This window comes from Rhipicephalus microplus, chromosome 10 (genome assembly GCF_043290135.1).
Source record: "Rhipicephalus microplus isolate Deutch F79 chromosome 10, USDA_Rmic, whole genome shotgun sequence".
Lineage (NCBI taxonomy): Eukaryota > Metazoa > Arthropoda > Arachnida > Ixodida > Ixodidae > Rhipicephalus > Rhipicephalus microplus.
Window position 1 is genome coordinate 21,613,507 of NC_134709.1, and position 12,410 is coordinate 21,625,916.

The 12,410-nt window shown below is 45.7% G+C and overlaps 1 pseudogene; it reads right to left on the reverse strand.

The window, feature by feature from the left end:
* Nucleotides 1-4,427: 4,427 nt before the first annotated feature.
* On the reverse strand, nucleotides 4,428-4,964 carry LOC142774882 (beta-galactosidase pseudogene; annotated as a pseudogene).
* Between the last annotated feature and the right edge of the window lie 7,446 nt (nucleotides 4,965-12,410).

The following is a 12,410-nucleotide window of genomic DNA, read 5'->3' on the forward strand; positions in this document are numbered from 1 at the left end:
CATTCTCGACCTGCATTAGTGGGCACGGGGAAGTAAGTAACCAACTCTCTGTCGCGTTGCTCTAGACGATCGCTTGCAGTGAGTTTCTGTAACAGCTCGTGAAGCTGTATTCACAAGACAGACGTGAGCGCGGACGCATCAATGGCGAGCGATGCGACGTAATTTAGATCCCTCCGCAGCCAGCATTCACACGACGAAGGATAATTCACGCTACAAGCGAGGATTTCAGAATTGGTTACCTAAGATTTCAACAATTTGGGTGTAGTCCCACGTACTAATTTTTAATAAAACGTAGTTGATAAAAAAGTGGCGCTTTCCTGTCAGAGCACCTCTTTCATGTCAACTACTTTTTCCTACAATTTTTTCACGCAGCGCTACACCCAATTATTGCAATAAAGTACCAACTAGCCTGGCACCCTTGTTCAAGATCCCAACAGCGATTTGCGCTTCCGTCATTTCCCAAATTAGTCCCCGCGTACCGAAGCGGAAACGCGAGATTGGCTGACGTATAGTGACGCAGTACGCAATCCGCAGATTCAAATCACGATTTCGTCCGTCGTGCGAATACAGCTCAATAAACACTTGTAATATTCGAAAACTCTTTTACCCGCGAATGTACATATCAATTTCGAGAATGACGCCCGGGACTATTAAGGATATTACAGGCTATTTATTGCTCGACTTTCATATCATTAGAAGCTTTCATCCTTTTCAGCGTGAACGATTGTTTTTTTTTTCAGTGCCATACCGCATTCGTGAAGTCGATAAAACTGCGACCTGAGCAGTTCTAATGGAGCTTCAGCGTGTCACAATGTGTCACAATGATGTGTCACAATGTGTCACAGCGTGTCACAACATTTGTCACAATGACAACAGTTGAGGAGGTCGATAATAGTCAAGCCACAAACACTAGCCGGCAGTGTGGAGGCGTCGTGCAAAAGAGCCATCAGTGGAGACTGAAAAGAAACAAGAGATAGCTTCGATAACAAGGCCGTACGGCTGCAAACAGTCATCTGCTTCTTCCGCGTCCCCATTTCCTTTCGTTAAGTTCCTCTCGATGGCTGAAGTGGTAACACTTTCAGGCCCTTTTACCTATTGCGCTCGTTCGTACGTTAACGGCAGATGCTACTCGAAAAAAAAAAAAGAAAGAATCTTTGATCTACAGCCTGAAATAATAGAATTGCGGCTGTTTACATAGATTTTTATGCTGGTTTAAAATATGTCAGTTTTATAAAAAGGTGTATAGTTTTCATCTTTACCATTGCAGCGTGTAAAATAAGGCTTTTTTTTTTTTGACACACTTTCTATGCCACGAACTTCTCGGGTTATGAACAATGATTAGTCCACATTGCTCCACATTACGTGCAGAACGCAAATAATTAACAAGAAACTGTGTATAAGATATCTAATGAGCAAGAAAAAGAGTATTGTGAGAAGTCTTAAGGCTCAACCTATACTAATTGCTTGCCTTCGGTTCATAATAATTATGTAAGCGATATAAAGTGTTATAGTTATAACAACAAAATTGCACTTTCCACACGCCAAGGTATTTGTAGCGAAATTTTTGTTTTGAGCTGGCCATCGGAAGGGCCATAAGCATTATGTTCAATTTGAAGAAAATATTTACAATTTCATCTTCAAAAAGAACTGGCAGATCCCACGTACAGTGGGAATCGATGTTATGCGAAGCACCAATGAGGAAGGTTTATATGTCAGTTTAAAATCAAAACAACATTACGAGCTGGAGGTAAGTTATGCCGTACATAACTTCCATGTCATTATTATTATGTTTGGACGTGTTATTTACTTTCATCATCTATTCACGCCAGCTGATACAAAATTTAGTTTCTGGAGCTAGCGAAACGGCTACGAGTGCGCTATGAGCGTACCATGTAGTCATGTTTTACATGACACGCATATACTAAATATGTTCGGACGTGTCATTTAACTTCGCCGTCTATTGACGTCATGCAATACCAAATAGGTTTTTGTGAAGCTAGAGAAACGACCACGAGTGCATCATGAGCGTGGCATGTGGTCATGTTGTTACATGACACGCATCTCACAATTATCATGTTTGCACCAGTCACATACCTTCGTCGTTCATTCATGTCCCGCATTACCAAACTTGGAATGTGTGGAGCTATAGCGAAACGACGGGGAGAGCATCACGAAGGGCCCAATATACTGCGACGCTACGTTGGCGAGCGCACGCTGGGTGCAGTGAGGCTACGCTAGCAATACGCGAGCACTCTATAGTCTGACGCCAGACGCGACCAGCGTCTGTCGGTGCAGCCCGGCGGCAAACGGTGGGAAATGCGATATGCTGCATTTCGCACCAACCACGTTACCCAGAATGCACCACGTCTGTCTAGCTTCGTGACGAAGCGATGCCGGGCGTGCTAAAACGTCCCTGCGTCAAAGCAACGCAGTGCGGCGCGTGCCTGCGAGCATATGCCGGCGTCTGGCGTGGCATCGCTGGCGTGACGCCACGAAACGAACGCTTGACCACACGCAGACTGGATAACGTCTAAGTGTATTGGCGCCTTGAGCGTGGCATGTAGTCATGCTCTTACATGATACGTATCTCATAATTATTACGATTGCACCAGTCACATACATTCGTCATCCGTTCACGTCACGTAATACCAAATTTGGCATATATAAATCTAGCGAAAAGGCCCCGAGCGCCTCATGAGTGCGCCATGTAGTCACGTTGTTACATGACACGTATGTCATGATTATCATTTTTTGGACATGTCATTTGCATGTCGTCCTTTCGTGTCACGTAATACTGAATTTGGTACGTATGAAGCTAGCGAGACGGCCGTGAGCGCATCATGAGCGTAGCATGTAGTGATGTTGTTGCATGGCATGCATCACATGATTATCATGCTTGCACTAGTCACATTCCTTTGTCGTCCATTCACGTCCCGTAATATCAAATTTGGTGTATTTGAAGCTAGCGAAATGGCTGCGAGTGCATCATGAGTGTGGCTTGTAGTCATAATGTTAAATGACACGCATCTCATAATTATCATGTTGCACCAGTCACATACCTTCGTCATTCATTCGCATCACGTAACGCCGAATTCGGCATATGTGAAGCTAGCGAGACGGCTGCGAGCGCATCATGGGCGTGGCATGTAGTCATGACTCATGACTTACATGACATGCATGTCATGATTTCTACGTTAGGGTCTGTCGCTTGTGTTCGCCATGCAATCATGCCATGCTATAACAGTTTTGCAACATGCCATATGAACGTAATCACCGCAAGAGCTGCAGGACCATAAAATGTATATCATGACATTCATGATATACATGTCATCATTTTCATGTTATGACCAGTCAACTATGTTCTTCATACGATCATGTTCTTCCAAACTAAGTTTGGTATTGATACCATTATCGAAACGGCCACGAGAGCTAAATGTCGTAGACAGACAGACAGACAGACAGACAGACAGACAGACAGACAGACAGACAGACAGACAGACAGACAGACAGACAGACAGACAGACAGAGAGGCATAGATAGACATAGATAGACAGACATAGATAGATAGACATAGATAGATAGACATAGATAGATAGATAGATAGATAGATAGATAGATAGATAGATAGATAGATAGAAATAGATAGATAGATAGATAGATAGATAGATAGATACATAGATAGATAGATAGATAGATAGATAGATAGATAGATAGATAGATAGATAGATAGATAGATAGATAGATAGATAGATAGATAGATAGATAGATAGATAGATAGATAGATAGATAGATACGCTCAAAGTCAACGAAGTTCGCAAAACATTTCAGAAATGGAAGTTGACCTGAATGGCGAAGATGTGCTTAATTTTTTTTTTCAAGAAAAAAAATCCTTGTTTTTGGAGACTTTGACTTCGGTAAACTCCTCATGCGAATTTATATAGAAAGTAGCTGGCTCGCAATTGCCAGGGGACTCTAGACAAACAGCTGTTTATTGTGTTAATAGCCACCCTGTGCTCTTCCAGAACAATTTTAATCTAATTCTAGAATAAAAAGATTGATTGATATGTGGGGTTTAACGTCCCAAAACCACTATATGATTATGAGAGACGCCGTAGTGGAGGGCTCCGGAAATTCAGACCACCTGGGGTTCTTTAACGTTCACCCAAACATGAGCACACGGGCCTACAATAGACTAAAAAAAAATAGGCAATCAATATTTCTTGCAGGAAACAACAATAAAAGCCGTACAAATTTCTCAGAATGAAAAGCTTATTTGCCAAAAAATATTTTCCTACAAAATATCCCCCATTCTTCCACTTTTTTATCTTCTTTGATGTCTCGGTTCTTTCTGGACTTCATTTCATGATGTCGGCCAAACTAGCTGAGATTAGGCCACTCTGCACATCTAAACTTTGGCTCAGTAAACCTCATCTCCTGACACTGACCTGTACCATTATGATGGGCCCGCCATATTTGTAGAGATACGGAACCAGCATCGGCAGCAACCTGTAGAACCACTTGCTCATTTCTCTCATGTAGTCCTTGTCGTGCAACGTTCGGTACTCCATGTCCGGGTACTTGCGCAGCAGCCAGTAAGGTAAGCCCGCATTGTCCACCTCGCCGCATATGTAGGGTCCCGGCCTGACGATCGCCAGGAGGTCGGCCTTCTTGACGGCCTCCAGGAAGGCGACCAGGTCGTAGTTGTCGGCGAAGTTGTACTGTCCGGGTTCGGGCTCGTGGCCGCTCCAGTCGATGTAAAAGTCTACCACGTTCGGTCCTCCCATGCGCAACGTGTGGAGTCGGTCATCCCAGTACGCTCTGGGAACTCGGAAGTAGTGCATCGAGCCACCGACAAACCGAAAGGGTTTGCCGTCCTTCAGAAAGGTGTGCTTGTTGTAGTCGATCTTGAATGACCTCTCCGCGACACCCGACGTGACGATGCCAAAGGTGATAAGAGGAACCATCAAAGCGCGTGCGCAGATCATTTCTCGAGTTCCTCGCTCGGTTAGGAAGAGCTCCGACACTATCGGAGCTCTTTTGGCAGAGGATCCGCTTTGATTATTCGTCGTCAACTTTTTACTCGGCATACAGATAAAATATATCTTACTACTCTCCGCCTACGCTTTTTTTACAGCGTCTGTTCAGGAAAGCGGGTCGTTTGCACCTGTTTTCCTACACCTAAACACGCCTTGGTAACCACGGCACGCTCGGCGTCACTTTTGGAATTTTATTTGGGTCTAGAGGCACTCCAGTCATAAATGGATGCTTTGAAAGCAACGTTTAGAGGTGCATAAACGAAAACAACTACAAAAAAAAGGTTGTTTTCTTCTGCTTCGGTGGAAAAGCGGTTGTAACAAATGAGCGCTCCGAAAAAGCGCGCGCCGTCGAATTCTAGCGACAGTAACAATACCAAGCGCAGAAAGGCGCCTCAAGGTTAACGATAAAGGAGAAAACAACATACAAAGGCTGCCCGGGCGCGCGGTCTCTCTCCTCTCGGAAGCGTAGTCTCGCCGGCCATCCTCACTCACATCGGCGGCGGAACAAGCCCTGGAAGGTTCTCGAAGGAAAGGGGCGTGGTGATGCAGAGTTGCGTCACGTGTAGCGGATGGCCCTCGATACATCTCGCTCTTTCCCTAGCCTTGGCTGTGCATCGTGCCGAAGAAACGATGAGAATTTTCTGGAATCTAGCGCGAAAGGTATTTAAGCGAGCAGCGGAGAAAGAAGATGAACAGAAGAAGAAAGTATGCGCCAGAGTGCGCAGGGTGTTTCCGCCGTGTCGTCAGCGAAGGTTTTGTCCTTAGCGACAAAGCAGGAGATGAAGAGGATTTCCACCTGAGGGGTGAAGACTCGTGCTACAAGCAGAAGAGCTGGAGACTACCGCCAGAGAGCGAAGACGCGTCCTGCAATCTCAACGCGTGGGAAGCCGACGTGTTACCGGCGAAGTTATTGTGAATAAAAATAAAGTTGGTGCTTGGAGAGCGGCCGATTGAAGACGAGAGGATTCCTGGAAGAGAAACGTCGGAGGCAGCGGAACAACAGCGCTGGAGTTTAAGTGAGTGATTCTTGGAAGAGTATCATTCAGACTTTGTTCCAGGGACTTTGGACTGAATAAGTTTTCAAACTCTTTAGTCTTTAAGTGCCTTGGTTGTTCGATGCATGTGATTGCATTGTAGCGCGTATTGTTGTTTGTGCCCGTTGTTTCGAGTGTAGCTCACTGTACTGTGTAGTGCGTTGTTTGAATGGTGACATATCGTATTCAACTATTGTCAAGTGTGCATATTTTCGTATCGGTTCGATCTGCCGTAATTGAAAATATAATTTTCTTTTGTTTATCAACTCTCAGCTCTGACTTGTTCTTTGGTCCACAGCCGGCGTCCGCTGGCGCGCCAAATAGGACCACTTCTAAATTGTCCTCGCTTTCGTGGTGCAGTTCGGGGGGCCGATATTTCGGCCCTTGGAATAAGCCCGGCGATCGCCTTCCTAATTAACGGGACCTGTGACTGCGGTATTCGTCGCGTACATAAGTTTTCGCAAAATGGTGTATTACCGCACCTCGGAAAATGTAGTGCACAATTTATGTTTCGTTTATATTTCCCTAATACGTACGATGGACAAAGTAGCTGCGTTTGCATTGGCAATTAGGTCAGCAGAGTCCACGCATGGTGGACAAATACGCATGTGCCAATTGGCACCTTATTTTGTAGAAAAACCTTTCACATTTCTTCATGTGACGTCATCTCAGCCGAAACGTTCGCGTGTGCAGCGACCAAGGGATCAGACAAGTGGGGTGTTTTGTAGCAACGATCGCCGTATACTTCTTCCATCGGTATTTCTTTGCGACGCTTCAAGTATCACTCGTCATTAAAACTTTATTACTTGCTGGCCTGTCACCTAAAGCATTGTCTCTTTTTCAAATCCATTCTCTGTGTTTTCGATAATAAGGTCTTCGGGTGTTGAGAAATATCATTAACTCCGGCCAGGTAGAAAACCCGGGGCACATTTTCTCTGGGGAATGTCATTTAAAGATGTGCCCCCACAATTTACCGGAATCTTTCGTTACACAAATGATACTAGGAAGGGTTCAGCGTTCCGAAACCACCGTCTGATTATGAAGAGCCGTAGTGGACTGCGAAACTTTTTTAGCAGTTAGAATTCTTAAATGCAAATGCAAAGGACTCAAACATTTTAGCCTCCATCTAAAATGCAGCCGCCGTGGGCGGGATTCGATTCTGCAACCTGCGGATCAGCAGTCGGGCATCTTAAAACCACTGTGGCGAGTGACACACCCTTGTTCCTGAGTGAAAAAAAAAAAAAGCTACAATTTTCATGAGCCAATCGACGGCTTCATCACACGGAATATGTTTCGCGTTGAATGACACTCTTCCTGGATCGAAATAAACGAAAAATTATTCAAAAGTGAATGCCTAAACTGCCTTGCTCTAGTCAACCATGATACACACCTATGAATGAATCCATAAACCTTTATTGCATGCAGTTTCCTTCGGCGAGGAGGGGGAAGAGAGGATTAAATAATGTCCCATCCCACCATCTGTCGATAGGCATGCATTTTCTTCGAATCACAAGACTACGTCTTCTCTGCGCCCCAATGTCCTTGGAACAATTTCATCTTAAATGACATACGTGAAGGTCTGAATGCTCTAGTATAGAGACAAATGGAGACTTGAAGTGATGAGAATTCTTCCAGCTGAGAGTCTGTCAGAAGCCAGCGTTTCTCTAAAGCAGACTTGCTGTTTTTACGAAGAGTAATTTTCTTGTCCAAAGGTCAGCCGCAGCAACAACGCCTGTTTTAAAGTTTATCACGTCAACATAATTTGTATCACTGGCATCCCATAAAGTATGCCTGCATGGTCTGAGATAACAACCCTTTTTTGTTTATATTCTCACGTACTCGCAAGGTCACGAATCAAGTTCAAAAACTGCGCTTTCGTTAGAGCGACGATTATGGCACGAATAGGCCACAAAACAGAGAAAGAGGGAGCAATGAATGATAGGCAGGGAGAATACCCGTAAGACTGGTTTGCTACGCAACGCTATCAGGGGGAAAAGTGGGGAAAGAAAGATGCGAAAATACGCCTGGTGTGGCCCTGATTTCTTAGTGCCTGCATCACTGCGCATCTTGCGACCGAGTCAAACGCCTTTTCGTAATCTGTGAAGGCAATTTACAGGGGTTGGTTGTACTCGGCGATTTCTTCATCACCTAATCAATAGTATGAATATGCTATATCGTGGAGTAGCCTGTACGAAATTCTGCTTGGTACTTTGGTCGCTTGAGCTCTAATGTTGCCTGGTTTTATTAGCTGGTATTTTCGAAAATAGTTTGCAGAAAATTAACAGTAAGATGATCAGCCTGTATTTTTTTTTAGTCCTTGACGTCTTCTATCTTATCCATTAAGGAGATGTTGGCGTTCTTCGGAGATCCTGGTACCCTTCCCGTCAAGACGCACTTCGTATACAAGCTGGCCAATTTTTATAACAAAATTTCTCCGCCACCTTTGAGCATGTATATGTTGTTACCTTATTCTCACCAGTGGCTTTGCCTCTTTGCATTTCTTCTAGTGTTTTCATTACTTTTCCTGTCGTTGATGGTAGTATGTTGAACTCCTCGGGGCTATTATTGCCTATTTACCTCCAACATGAACACACCAATTAAATATGATAAAACTGTCTTTGAATAGGCAGATCTACGTACACGGTGAAAGTCGCGGTAAGGTTGTGCAATCAGCGTGACTCATGCGCAGCTGTATAGCCGATGTAACTTTTTTAGTGTTCAATTGCTGTACAGCGTCCAAAAGTGGAAGATTTCCATAACATGGTATGCATAATAAAACGAAGCGTTGTGCTTAGAACCAAGTTTTGCTGGCCGGGTGGCCCGGCGTATACCCTGCGTCTTCTTTGGACCCCAATAAAGTTTCATCATCATCATCATCATCATCATCATCATCATCATGGATAGATCATGACGTAAGGGACGCTGAGTTTTTCCAAGCTGTGACACCTGCTTTAGAGACAACCGAAATCGTTAAGGCGGTGGGGTCATTATACTTCTTGACAGTTCGCTTTCTTGCCTTGCAATTTATTTCGGTTGCGGCACTTCCGAGAATGCATGGTGCAAGAGCAGTTCAACAAATAAAAAAAGGGTGCTTATCTTATAGGTCTTCTACAAGTTCCACAACTGTCACGACCAATTTTTCAAACACTTCGCATATTGATACTACAGCATCAGTTGTCATTAGTGCACGCTAATTCACTCATACTATAATGAAGTCTTCGTAATCTCGAGAATTTTGTATCATGCTTTCAGAAACTTTAGGTATTTGTTACAATGGCGTTGAATTTTAGTATATTGTTACTATACCTTCTCAATTTGATCTTCAGATAGAAAGAACGTGTGAACGAAACTGTATAACTGTATGTGAAGAATAACCGCTGAATGATTTTCTCTTTTTCTCCAAGTTGCAGAACGACAATTTTACTTCCCAGTCATCAAGTGCTCTGGCCGATTTGCACAATATATTGACCGATTAATACATCCGAACACAAAGCTACGTTTGTGACGCAGCATAAGTATGAATGATGTCAGGAAGCATTCTGCTTTACGTCGCAATGCTCTTGTACAGAGGGCACATATTCAGGAACCGTGGCAGTAGCCGGCGGTTTCGACAGCTACAGCCCTACGAAGGCTCACAAGAGGTGAAGATGTAGAGGGCGTTCTATTGGTAGAAATTAGGTAAGCAAAACATTCTTCTCCAAAAGTCGGGTTCTCTTAGGCTGTGCCGTTTGCTTCGGCCGTTTCCTCCCAAATATCCGTTGATGCTGTTGCGGGATGGTGGCTTCATGAGCGAGTGGGACAATGCTTTCCCACTTTTCGAAGGCACTTTCATGAGGCCTGACTTGATTTTGATGATTTTTTATACTATTTCTTAGTCGTTTACCTACGACAGCCCGCTTTAAAATAATCGTGTCAAAATATAGGTAACATTATGAAGAGTTAAAGCACGAATCTCACAGGTGCCTTTTTTTTGCATTAAATGTGTTTAAGGAGATGTTCACCACTTTGCAAGGGGGTTCAATAGCGACGCCAGGTAATAGGCAGACAGCCGGTACGGAAACAAATGCTCGGGCAGTCCAGCGTCTACAGCTCGGGCTCCCGCTCGCTTTCGCACTCAGCAATGGTCCCACTAGTCATTGCCTTGCGAATTTCCCACTACAATGCCCCGGCGACGAAGACGAGCCATCCCGGTGACTCAAGGTGACGAGAGAACAGGAGGGTCGTAACAGTGCTTGAGGCGACTGACGTGGACCGTCTCACGACCAAGGCGGCGCTTGTCCATGGACGGCTTGAGTGGTTCAATCACATAGGTGACAGAAGAAGGGTGCTGTATGACGCGGTAAGGGCCCGTATACTTCGGTGAAAACTTGGGAATCAGTCCAGGAGAGTGGAAAGGCAGTCAGAGCCACACGAGAGAACCGACGGGGAAGGTATTCTGAACAAGATCATGATCGTGGCGATCTTTTTGGAGGGCTTGGTTATCGGCTGTGAAAGACCGTGCAAGTTGACGACACTCTTCGGCATGTTCGGCCATTTCAGAAACTGGGTTGAACTCGGAGGTATCAGGATTGTATGGCAGAATTGTGTCGATTGTGTTGCATGGGTCACGACCATATAAAAGAAAAAATGGAGAAAAGCCTCTTGTTGATTGAATCACCGTATTGTAGGCGTACGTCACGAAAGGAAGAACAACGTCCCAGTTGGAGTGGTCGGAATCAATATACATAGCGAGCATGTCTCCGAGGGGTCTGTTGAAACGTTCCGTTAGGCCGTTCGTCTGAGGTTGGTAGGCTGTTGATGTGTGGTGTACCGTACGGCATGAATGTAGGAGCTGCTGCAGTACTTCGGACAAAAATACGCGTCCTCTGTCACTCAGGACCTCCCGTGGTGCACCATGACGAAGAACGAACCGGTGCAAGATGAAGGTTGCAACGTCACGAGCGCCAGCCGAAGGTAGCGCTGCCGTTTCGGCGTACCTTGTCAGATGGTCGGCAGCCACAATCACCCATCGATTACCACCAACAGAGCACGGTAGCGGGCCGTATAGGTGAATGCCAACACGGTCGAATGGGCGTGCAGGACATGGCAAAGGCTGCTGTTGACCGGGTGAATGAGGGAATGTTTTGCGCTGCTAACACTGGGAACATGAGCGAATGTGTTTGCGTACAAACGTGTACATACCCCGCCAGTAATAACGTTGGCGGATCCGCTCATACGTCTTTAGCGCACCGGCGTGTGCGTGTTGCGGTTCAGCATGAAAATATTTGCAGATATCAGCCCGCATATGGCTGGGTATGACTAGCAGCCATTTACGACCCGCCACTTGATAGTTGCGATGGTATAACAGGCCATCCCGTATGGCGAAATGCGTTGCTTGGCGGCGAAGAGCACGCGGGTAACCGGAAGTTGATGCGTCAGAAAGCATATTCAAGAGCGAGGCGATCCAAGGGTCCTTCCGCTGTTCGGATGGCATGTCTGTGACGCTGACGGCAGAGAGGGGAAGGTCCAGGGCTGATATATCCGTATCATCAGATTTCACGGGTGATCGTGAAAGCACATCTGCGTCAGAGTGCTTTCGCCCCGATTGGTAGACAACGCGAATGTCGAATTCCTGGAGGCGTAGTGTCCAACGTCCGTGGCGGCCGGAAGGATCTTTCAGCGAAGCCAACCAACAGAGTGCGTGATGGTCAGTTACTACATCAAAAGTTTGGCCGTACAAATAGGGGCGAAACTTGTTTAACGCCCACACAATCGCGAGGCACTCTTTTTCTGTAACAGAATAGTTGGGTTCTGCCTTAGTGAGGGCGCGGCTGGCATAGGCGACCACATACTCCGTAAAACCTGGCTTGCGTTGCGCGAGTACTGCACCAAGGCCAACGCCACTTGCATCCATGTGTACTTCGGTTGGCGCAGTAGGGTCGTAATGGCGCAGTACGGGTGGTGAGGTAAGTAGTTGGCGCAGTGTTGCGAAGGATTCGTCACAGGCTGCTGTCCTATTCGAAAGATCTGCAGGGCCAGCAAGGAGTTTGGTGAGTGGAGCGATGATGGAGGCAATGTTCCGGACAAAGCGACGAAAATAGGAGCACAGGCCCTCAAAGCTCCGTAGTTCTTTAACAGTAGTCGGCTTAGGAAATTCGGCAACAGCACGAAGCTTGTCAGGGTCGGGAAGAATGTCGGCTTTCGAGACGACATGACCAAGTATGGTGAGTTGTTTAGCCCCGAGGTGACACTTCTTCAGGTTAAGCTGAAGCCTGGCGTTTGTAAGGCACTGTAGAATCTTACGCACACGAGTGAGATGCGAAGTGAAATCGGGTGAAAAAACCACAACGTCATCAAGATA